Source organism: Brassica rapa, chromosome A06 (assembly GCF_000309985.2).
Source record: "Brassica rapa cultivar Chiifu-401-42 chromosome A06, CAAS_Brap_v3.01, whole genome shotgun sequence".
NCBI classification, from domain to species: domain Eukaryota; kingdom Viridiplantae; phylum Streptophyta; class Magnoliopsida; order Brassicales; family Brassicaceae; genus Brassica; species Brassica rapa.
The window spans coordinates 22,294,556-22,306,107 of record NC_024800.2 but is presented as its reverse complement, the minus strand read 5'-3'; the positions used below and the strand labels follow the sequence as shown (position 1 = coordinate 22,306,107).

Below are 11,552 nucleotides of genomic sequence, written 5' to 3'. Positions count from 1 at the left end.
TGTAGTCGGCCAAGAAGAGATAGATACCGTTTTTACGAATAGCTGCGTGATCAGAGTATCATCCTCTGCTAAGCAACTTCTTGTGAACATAGCTACGTGAACAGAGTATCCGGATGTTTCTGGCTGGAATGAGTGGTGCCTGAAAACAATTACAAACAAAAATAAAAATAATAAACCACCGGATTCAAACCATAAAGCATAATTCTGATATAAAAGGAGACGAAAGGAGTAAAGAAGATAATTGATTAATCAATGTGGTGGTGACGACGAAGTGAAGAGTCAGAGACGGTCAACCATCAACCCTTCAGACGAAATAGAAGTGAGATTGGCTAATTTGGCTGCCGCGGCTTGAGATCTTCTGCAATTGGAAGTGAGATCGACGACTTTGGGAGCTAGGAAATAACATGGCTTATAGTCGCGAAGGAAGCTTGGTCACGGCAACGGAGGGAGGCAACCGCGGAGCCGCCACAGAGATGACATGAGGAGTCACGAGAATTTAGCTAATTTACATGTTGATGTGTAACATTGATTGGTTCTAAATATTTTAGGTGATGTGGCAGGGCTTAGGAAGCTAGAATTTAGCTCCTTTTATATAGTAGGATAGGAATATATTATACATTGTAAATGAGAGGGATACAAACAAGAACCAAAAGCGAAGTAGATCCCAAAACAGTTACAAAACTAGTACATCGATCAGATGAAACGACAGAAGAGGAAAATGACAATAAATTGAAAAGGTTTTTAAAAATTAAATGTACCGGAAATGGACAATCTAAATTATTTCAGGTCTGCTTTTACCTACTTTATGTAACTCCATGAGGTAAGTGGCCATGACTGTCGGGAAGGCGGTGACGGTCGGGTCGAGGCGGAGCGACGCGTGGCGCACTGACGGTCAAGATCTTCACACGTGGCGCGCTTCAGCTTCCTCGACGCCCGCGTTCCCAGAGTCGGTCGGTGATGGGTTCGAGTAGGTGGGCTTGGGCCGGGGTTGCCAATTTGGGCTTAGGGTTTGGTGTGTTTTGTTTGGTTGGCCGATTAGTAGTAATGTGGGCCTTTGTATGTGGGCTTCGGCCATTGGGCTTGGCCCGTATCTTTTAATAAAATTAAAACTTGGTGGAAAAAAAAAAAAAGTGGCCATGACTGTCTCCTTTAGCTTCTCTTGTGGGCCTCTCATTCAATTTTTCTTCTCCTGTTTTTTTGTACTCTATATAAAGACCAGAACGTAGCTTAAACTGTATGCCCTGGATTTTTTTTTTTTTTTGATAAATCGTAAATATCATTACTATGAATGATGATTTGGTTACAAGAAACTTGCAGCCATAGCTTGCTTTGACAGCTAATTTGATTCTTAAGGACCGCAAAAAGTTTTAAAAAATCTCTAAGAACCTAAGACCATCATTATCTTAGTCTCTTAACTGGGGTTTTTAGTTTTGGGTAAGAGACGGTTCTTAGCTTTTCTTAGATTTTAACTAAGAAAAGTTAAGAACCGTCTTTAAATAAAGATATAAGAGCCGTCTCTTAGCTTAAAAGTGTTTAAAAAAATAAAAAAGTATCAAATCATAAGTTAAAAACTTCGGCTAATAGACTGAGGTTAATCATGCCCTAAAAATTAAGTCCAAACTTCCAAACAATGGAAAGCATGTAGTTAATAGATCAAACTAGCACAAGAAAAAAACAATTTAAAATTCCCTAAACCAATGCACTTCTTGCTTATACGGATTAACCAGCAAGCAAGAGTATAGCTTAAAAGGGTTGTCAGCCGAACACTCACCAAAGTGGCTCCAGCAGGCTTCAACGGCGGTGGCTGGCAAACACCCTGGCACACCACTGGAGGAGGACTTCGACCGATTAAACCTTAGCTATCTCGACAGAGTACAAATTAAAGAAGCAATCTCGAGTCAATACCGCAGAACATGAAGCCCGAGTTACGGTCAAGCGTAGGTGGTCTAAGCTGGCTCCCTCCGGTCATGCGACACATAAGAACGGCAGAGACATCGATGTTACAACAGAGAGGCTGTCGGAGAAAAGGAAGCACGGGAATGAAGCACATAAGGAGTATATAAGCTCCTTGAAAACAGAGGACTCAAATGGTAGATGAAGGCTCCGGCTAGATTCAGGTGACTCCGTGACTTCGGGTTGTCTTCAAAACCCTACTAAACAAAGATCGGGAGCAAGAAGAAAGCCAAACGATTACCGTAAGACCAAGACCGTCATGGTTGTTGATTCTTGGACTAAGGGACAGAGGTCCTCAGTGTTGGAGTTAAACATAAAGATAACTTAGGAGTTAAGTTACACCAATCCTAATGAGTATAGGATTAGAGAAAAAAGGAAATATGTGTTCCTAATGAGTTTAGGAAATATAGTCTCTATATAAAGAGTTGCAAGAGTGTTGCATACCTTTGTGTGAGCTTAGAGATTGTGTTTGAGTGCTTAAGTTTTGTGAGTGTTTCTTAAGCTAATAAAGAAGAGTTTCTTTATATTGAGTTCATACAATCCTAGGCTTATATTTGGTATCAGAGCCAAACCTGATTGAGAATCATGGGTGATCTAGTTACCACAACAGTTAAGAAGGAAGGAGGCTCGTCTTCTATAAAGTGTCCGATGTTAAACACAACCAATTACACCGTGTGGTCAATACGGATGAAGATGTTGCTTAGGGTTCATAAGGTGTGGGAAGTAGTCGACCAAGAATCAACTAACGACGAGAAGAACGATATGGCATCAGCACTCTTGTTTCAATCCATCCCGGAAAGCATGATCTTACAAGTAGGAGGACTTGATTCCGCAAAGAAGATATGGGAAGCGATCAAAACTCGCCATGTAGGAGCTGATAGGGTAAGAGAGGCACGACTTCAAACCCTCATGACTGAGTTCGAGCGGCTAAAGATGAAAGAAAACGATAAGATCGATGACTTTGTGGGCAAGCTATCGGAGATATCATCGAAGTCAGCTGCATTGGGAGAGAATATGGAGGAAGCCAAACTCGTGAAGAAATTCCTACAAGGCTTACCACGCAAGAAGTATATTCATATAGTTGCTTCTCTTGAACAACTATTGGATTTAAACACCACGGGTTTCGAAGACGTTGTTGGTCGCTTGAAAGCATACGAGGAACGGATATCGGCGGAAGAAGACGAGGATACACAAGAAAGCCAGAGCAAGCTTATGTATAGCAATACAGAAACACCAACTTATCGAGACACAGAGTATAGAGGACGTGGTCGAGGTGGCCGATACTATGGTAGAGGAAGAGGACGCGGTAGGTCTTATTGGGAAAACAGAGACGCCTCCAAGATCACATGTTACCGATGCGATAAAGTGGGACACTTTGCTGCTACATGTCCAGATAGACTACTCAAACTACAAGTAACAACTGAAAGCAAGGACGGAGATGATACTCATGAAGCCGATGGGCTTATGATGCATGAAATTGTCTATCTCAACGAGCAAAACGTAAAGCCCAAGGAGTTCGATTCCAGTACTGATGGTGACAGAATATGGTACTTAGACAACGGAGCGAGTAACCATATGACTGGAAATAGAAGCTATTTTAGATCCATTGATGAAACAATCACTGGAAAAGTTCGTTTCGGCGATGATTCAAGAATAGACATCAAAGGAAAGGGTTCTGTGTTGTTTGTAAGCCAAGACGGAAGAAGAAAGATCCTTGCTGACGTTTACTTTATTCCAGAGTTGAAGAGTAATATTATAAGTCTCGGACAAGCTACAGAATCGGGATGTGATGTAAGAATGAGAAAAGATTACCTTACTCTCCATGATAAAGATGGAAACTTGATCGTGAAGGCACCAAGGTCTAAAAACAGATTATATAAAGTTATAATGGAGGTGGAAGAACACAAGTGCTTACAACTTGAGATTAAGGATGACTACTCTCGCTGGCATGCACGCTTAGGGCATCTTGGAGCCGATGCAATGAAGACAATGATAGGGAAAGAGCTCGTCACCGGTTTTCCCAAGATCAAAGTCGAGAAGGAGACTTGCGATTCTTGCTTGCGTGCTAAACAAGCAAGACAGCCGTTTCCACAATCTACCTCCTATCGTGCATCCTCTGTTCTAGAACTCGTGCACGGTGATTTATGTGGACCGATAACACCACCCACCGCAGGAAGAAGCAGGTACATATTTGTGCTCATAGATGATCACTCACGCTATATGTGGTCTATCTTGCTGAAAGAAAAAGGAGAAGCATTCGACAAGTTTAAAAGATTCAAAGCATTAGTCGAGCATGAGACCGGTAAAAGCATAAAGACGTTAAGAACAGACAGGGGAGGAGAGTTTACAAGCTCTGAGTTTAAAAGTTTTTGCGAAGCATCGGGTATACAACGTCACTTAACTGCTCCGTACACACCGCAGCAAAACGGAGTAGTAGAGAGACGAAATAGAACCTTGTTAGAGATGACAAGGAGTATTTTGACACACATGGAAGTGCCAAACTACTTATGGGGAGAAGCTGTTCGACACTCAACCTATTTGATCAATCGAATAGCAACCAAGACTTTGGTTTCTTCAACACCGTACGAAGCTTTCAGAGGAAGAAAACCAAACATCAACCATCTACGAGTATTCGGCTGTACTGCACATGCTAAGGTGGAGACAGTAAACTTGAAGAAACTGGATCATAGGTCTCGTCCCGTTGTGTATCTTGGAACCGAACCCGGTTCTAAAGCATACAGGTTACTCGATCCTAAGGTACAACGTATAGTTGTTAGCAGAGACGTTGTCTTCGAGGAAAGCAAAGCATGGGAATGGAATAAGAGTGGTCGAGATATAACAGAGAAACCAGGATCATTCAAAGTAGTACTTGGAGGTCATGAAGACAACGTGGCTGAAGGAGACAATGAGACAGACAGCAACGTCCACGAGGACCAAAACACAGCCGAAGAAGATAACAACGAGACTACGGTTGAAACCGATGAAGAAACAGAGGAGTTTCAGCCTAGAAGGTCAACTAGAATCAGTAGGAAGCCAGCTTATCTAGATGACTACATCTATCTCGCCGAGGTAGAAGGAGAACGTCTCTTGCTCCTTTTGAATGAAGAGCCATGGGACTTTGAAAGCGCAAGAGAGGAGAAAGTATGGCGTGATGCATGTGAAGAAGAGATCAAATCGATTGTGAAAAACAATGCTTGGGAACTTGTTGATCTACCAGCAGGAGCTAAACCGATTGGCTTAAAATGGATATTTAAGATTAAGAGGAACGCAGATGGGAGCATAAACAAATATAAATCAAGACTGGTGGCTAAAGGATACATTCAAAGGCATGGGATCGATTTCGAGGAAGTATTTGCGCCCGTGGCACGCATCGAAACCGTCAGGTTTATCATTGCACTAGCAGCCTCACGAGGATGGGAGATTCACCACTTAGATGTCAAAACCGCGTTCCTTAATGGAGATTTAAAGGAAGTAGTGTTTGTGAGCCAACCCGAAGGCTACGAGGTTAAAGGTCAGGAGCATAAAGTATACAAACTCCATAAAGCCCTATATGGTCTAAGACAAGCCCCAAGAGCCTGGAATGAGAAGTTAAACAAGGTTCTTGAGAAGTTAAATTTCAATCGTTGCTCGAAAGAACCTTCCTTGTACCGCAAGCAACAGAAAGATCGACTTCTCCTAGTTGCTGTATACGTTGACGATCTACTGGTTGCAGGCTCCGACCAAGACATGATAAGAGAGTTCAAAAAGGAGATGTCAAGTAACTTTGAGATGAGTGATCTCGGGTTATTAACTTACTATCTTGGAATCGAGGTGTGCCAAGAGAAAGGAAAGATAACTTTAAGTCAGTCAAGATATGCAAATAAAATCTTGACTGAAACAGGTATGTTCGAATGTAATGCCACACAAACACCAATGGAGTTCGGTCTAAAGATCTCCAAGGCTGAAGAAGAAGAGAGTATTGACGAGAAGGATTATAGGCGAAAGATTGGATGTCTACGCTATTTACTTCACACACGACCTGACCTTGCGTTCTGTGTAGGACTACTTAGCAGATACATGCACGATCCTAGAAGATCCCACGGAGCCGCGTTGAAGCACGTCCTGAGGTATCTTAAAGGATCAACAACACTAGGCCTCGTGTACAAGCAAGCAAGTACAATGGAGATTCAAGGCTTTAGTGATTCAAGTCATAATATTGATGATGATGATGGTAGGAGTACTACAGGCCACATTTTTTATTTAAATGATTGTCCTATCACGTGGTGTTCTCAAAAGCAAGAGACAGTAGCACTATCATCTTGTGAAGCAGAGTTTATGGCTGCAACTGAAGCTGCAAAACAAGCCATATGGCTTCAAGATTTGCTCGAAGAGGTTACGGGTCAACCAAGGCAAAAAATAGTGGTACGGCTTGATAACAAATCGGCTATTGCCCTCACCAGAAATCCAGTCTTCCATGGTCGAAGTAAACATATACACAAGCGCTATCACTTCATTCGGGAATGCATCGAGAACGAACAAGTTGACGTCCAACATGTGCCAGGAGCAGAACAAAAGGCAGACATGTTAACTAAAGCTTTGGGAAGAATCAAGTTCAAGGAGATGAAGGATCTTGTTGGAGTTCAAGATATTGAAGAAGTTAACTTTAAGTTTAAAGGGGAGAATGTTGGAGTTAAACATAAAGATAACTTAGGAGTTAAGTTACACCAATCCTAATGAGTATAGGATTAGAGAAAAAAGGAAATATGTGTTCCTAATGAGTTTAGGAAATATAGTCTCTATATAAAGAGTTGCAAGAGTGTTGCATACCTTTGTGTGAGCTTAGAGATTGTGTTTGAGTGCTTAAGTTTTGTGAGTGTTTCTTAAGCTAATAAAGAAGAGTTTCTTTATATTGAGTTCATACAATCCTAGGCTTATACTCAGTGGTACACCTCGCTACCACCGTTCACTCAAACTGAGAGGAGGCCCTGAATATTTTCTTTGCGTCCCTTTTCACATTTTATATATTGGGTTTAGCAAAAAAAAATATATATATAGGGGAACCTACACCACAGAACAATTTGTAAACCGTTCAATTATTTTCTTAGCATACCTACATATGCAATGACAGCATATGATAAGAATAAGAAATCACATTTGTATCGAGGATTTAGAAAAAGTGAGTTCGATTGTTAGATTAAAACTTGAGACTATAATTCGTATTGGTACTATATGATAGTGATGATAATCCAACTAGAATTCTTCCTTAATGTAATGAGTTCTTGCTCTTATATTCCTCTACCAAGCAATAATTGTAAACCATTTTTAACAAAGTATTCAACCTTTAAGACTTATTTGCATCCCATCACAACATGTCAACATGGTGGTAATCTTTTGAAAAACTTTTTATTTGATTAATGTTTATTTTGGCTAGGTTTATTTCATTGTAATATATATGATTCATTTTTATTGTGTATCTTAGTGAGATAATTTTACCAAAAAAATCATAGTGAGATATTTTAGACCATAGTATGACCTAAAGAATAGTTTGTCTTCATGAGAGAGATCAACCTTTTCTTTTTGTCTAGTGTTAAAAGGAAAATAGTCGTTGAAACTTCCACGCTCGTCTTTTTATCATCTAAAGTCTTTTGTAGATTAATCGTCAATATAAATTTTGGTCTTCCACTTAATTTGATCATGAAATACAACTAGGTTGCATGTATAAAGTCGCTTTATTGTACCAATTGGAACTCATCTTTTGGAAGTCACGCCAGCAAGATCAAACCCACTTGACCATTGAGCAAAATGCTTTGGTTTTCTTTATTAACATGCATGGTGGATTGGATATTTGGATATATTACATAAGTTCTACAAATCTAAGATACTATTCTACGTCTCCACAGTTCACAAGCTTAAACTTAGTTAGCAAAGTAAACAGTTTAAGATGATCTACTTTAGCTTCTAACGAAATCGAAAGATCTAATGGTTAAGTTTTGAATATTTTTCGAATCCGAGATACGACTTAGTTGGTGGGTCCAAACGTTACAAATGGCCGACACATAAATGGGAAAGCTGATTTAGAGTTTATCAATTGTAGCTAATTTGTTTTCAATTTGTTTTCAATCCATTCCACGTAATATCTATACTATTAAAACAGGATCCTATTGTCATAATTACTTTAGCCTGCACTTTTCTTCATTAACATTGCATGTTTCATTAAGGACAATTAAGTAATATTAATAACAAATCTATATTGGGTCATTATTTTTGAATCTAGCCCACATCAAATCTCTCTCGGGCCATTTGGCCCTATTAAAAAATCAGATTCAATTCTCACTTTTTTTTTTCCTTTAGACCATTGAGTCCAAGTTCAAATAATTTTTTTTTCAACTATTTTTAATTATTATTTTTTTTTCTTAATATAATTTAAGCATTCATAAATATAATTGAATTTTTTTATTGAAAAGTATAAATCTATATTAAAAGTATATAATTTTTTAATTAAAATATTAACCCCATAATAAAATTAATTTATCAGAGTTATACAAACTTAATTCATTAAAAAATAAAGTTTAATTTTTTAAACATAAATAGTCATTTAAAATAAAATACGATAAATAAAGATAAAATTTTTAAGTCTTTTATAAAATAAAACACAAATATATAAAAATGTGACATTTACTAAATATTTGTCAATTAAAAAAAAAAAACAAAAATAAACCCGCGCTTTGAAAGCGCGGATCAAAATTTAGTGATACAATTAAATTACATCAATCAGGATCAAAAGAGGGTGACACATAACTTAATTTTCATAACTTTTCATGAATGTATATAGTTTGTTTTCCTTCTAGCTTTTAATTCATTCATTAAAATCGGGGGTAAATATTTGTAAACATACTAGTCAAGAGTTCTTTCAAATTTAACTTTTACGTTTTTTGTTCTACCTAACATTTTTTAATAAAATTTTTGGATGTCATGTTCATATAGTAAAAGCACTGAAATTAACTTGGTTCATCTAGTTTCGGGTCAAATTTCAGGGCTGATATATCCGTGAAGCAATTTTGAGTAATTTCAGGGCCTTGTCCTATAATGGCCTGTTTAAATGGCTCATTCGGGGCCATCCTGATTGTTAGAGAATTAATTTAAACTATAATTTGAAACAACAGTACTAAAAAAAGTTCGGTAATAATCTACAAACTAGATTTTGACCCGCGCTTTCAAAACGCGGGTTTATTTTTGTTTTTTTTTTGCAATTGACAAATATTTAGTAAATGTTACATTTTCATATATTTATGTTTTATTTTATAAAAAACTTAAAAAATTTTATCTTTATTTATCGTATTTCATTTTAAATGACTATTTATGTTTAAAAAATTAAACTTTATTTTTTAATGAATTAAGTTGGTATAACTCTGATAAATTAATTTTATCATGGGGTTAATATTTTAATTAAAAAATTATATACTTTTAATAAAGATTTATATTTTTCAATAAAAAAATTCAATTATTTTTATGAATGCTTCAATTATATAAAGAAAAGAAAAAAATTATAATTAAGAATAGTTGAAAAAAAATTATTTGAATTTGGATTCAATGGCCCAAAGGAAAAAAAAAGTGAGAATTAAATCTGATTTTTTAATAAGTCCAAATGGCCCAAGAGAGATTTGATGTGGGCTGGATCCAAAAATAATGACCCAATATAGATTTGTTATTAATATTACTTAATTGCCCTTAATGAAACATGCAATGTTAGTGAAGGAAGGGGCAGGCTAAGGTAATTATGACAATAGGATCCTGCTTTAATAGTATAGATACATGATCCAAACTCTATGCAACATGTAAAGAATGAGTTTATATTGATTGCGTTGTTTCCACTACTAACAAGAAGAATTTCTTTGGTGTGGTTTCGTTTAAGTTGAAATCCCCCAAGTCCAGTCTCTCCTCTTTCCATTTTGAGGAGCAAGGCAATGATACCATCCTTAAGGCTCTCATCTTCTAGGTAATGCTTTATAGCTTGATAAAAAATGCATCCATTGCCTTAAAAACCTTCTCACATTTGCTATGTAACCTTGTGATCCTATTGACTAATTAATCCACCATAACAGGGAGGTAATCGCTGCTGCGACTTCCCAACACTTTCATGGTTCTTGAAGGACTTCCTCTTCCTCATAAGTAATTTTGCTCCCTTTAAGATTCATCCCAAATCCGACTTTACAAATCACACTTTTAAACCATTTTCATTAAGTTCTTGTTCACTTTCGTTAGCAAGACATACTTTTTTGAAAACGAAACTTGTATTTGCATGGATCGATGATCATAGACTAAAGTACGATAAAGAAAGTTGTCTTTATCGCAAGTGTTTTCTTGGATATCAAATAATGTCGTGCACCGTCACCAACGATAATCACTAGAAACTCAAAAGGCTAATTCATGAAAACCTTATCAGGAAAGATTAAGAGACTGAACTATAACAGCGAGAATTTTCTTTGAGTGTCCTTACTCTGCGCAAATCTGGGATGCTCTGATGAGAGGAGTCTTATGTGATCAGTATACAACAGAGTGGGATGATCTGATGAAGATAGTGTCCAATACAAATCAGAGTATGATTAAGCACTTTGTCATTCAATATGTGTTTCAATATGCGATTTATAGTATACGGAGGGAGAGAAATAGAGGAAGACATGGAGAAGCTTCTTCACCAGTGGCACTTCTAATCAAAATGCTGGATAAGAACATGAGAAACAGATTCACTGCTATTAGAAGGAAGGGATGTGGTGATTATAAAGGAGAAATGATATTTTGGTTTGCCACAAGACAAAGCTATATAAATAAAGTATATAAAATTTAAATCAAAAAGGTAGTAGACTCTTTAATTCAGATTAGAAAAGATACACTTGATGTAACAAGGATTTTTTTTCCATCAACATATACAAACTCATACTGATTCTGTGAACCAAACTTGTAACTCTACATCCATGTGAAATATGAAAGACGGTTGTTTTCTGATACTGCATGTTAGACTATCTGCCATTGAATTCTCCGTCCGAGGTACATGAATGATCTATGAGTTTAGAAAAATTGCTTTCAAGATCTTAATGTCTTCCATATACATTTCAAACGATGGCCATTCTTCTGGTTCCGAAACCATCTTTACCAATTGAGAACAATCCGTTGCAAACGTGACCTGAAACTGACGTAAATTTCTCATACATTCCATTGCCCATATTAGTGCCTCCACCTCCGCATGAAGAGGTGAGAGAGTTGTCCTAACATTTTTTGCTCCCATCAATCCATCAAAACCCTCTAAAATGTTATACTAACCTTGTACTAAGGGTATGACTGGTTTTCCCGCTACCACCCGCAAACGCAGCTTTTGCGGTTGGTAGCGGTTGTTGGCGTTTTACAACAATCGCTCAAACCGTTCCAAATCGCTCCAAACCGCTCCAAATCGCTCTGAACCTCATAAATTCAAAAGCTGGTTCCAGCTAGCGTTTGCGGTTGCGGGCGGTTGCGAGAGGATAAAAAAAAATTATTTTTTTTTCAAAACAATATAAATATAAAAATAAAAATATTCATTAAAAAAATTAAATTGGAATTATAAAAATGCTAAAATATATCTATTA

General features: G+C 37.3%; 1 long non-coding RNA gene across 1 annotated transcript; it reads right to left on the bottom strand.

Moving 5' to 3' along the window:
* Nucleotides 1–1,192: 1,192 nt before the first annotated feature.
* On the bottom strand, nt 1,193–8,452 carry LOC117125993. Its single transcript, XR_004448484.1, has 2 exons — nt 6,870–8,452; nt 1,193–2,247 (listed from the first exon to the last, which is right to left on the bottom strand). It is a non-coding gene; the product is annotated as an uncharacterized LOC117125993 (long non-coding RNA).
* Between the last annotated feature and the right edge of the window lie 3,100 nt (nt 8,453–11,552).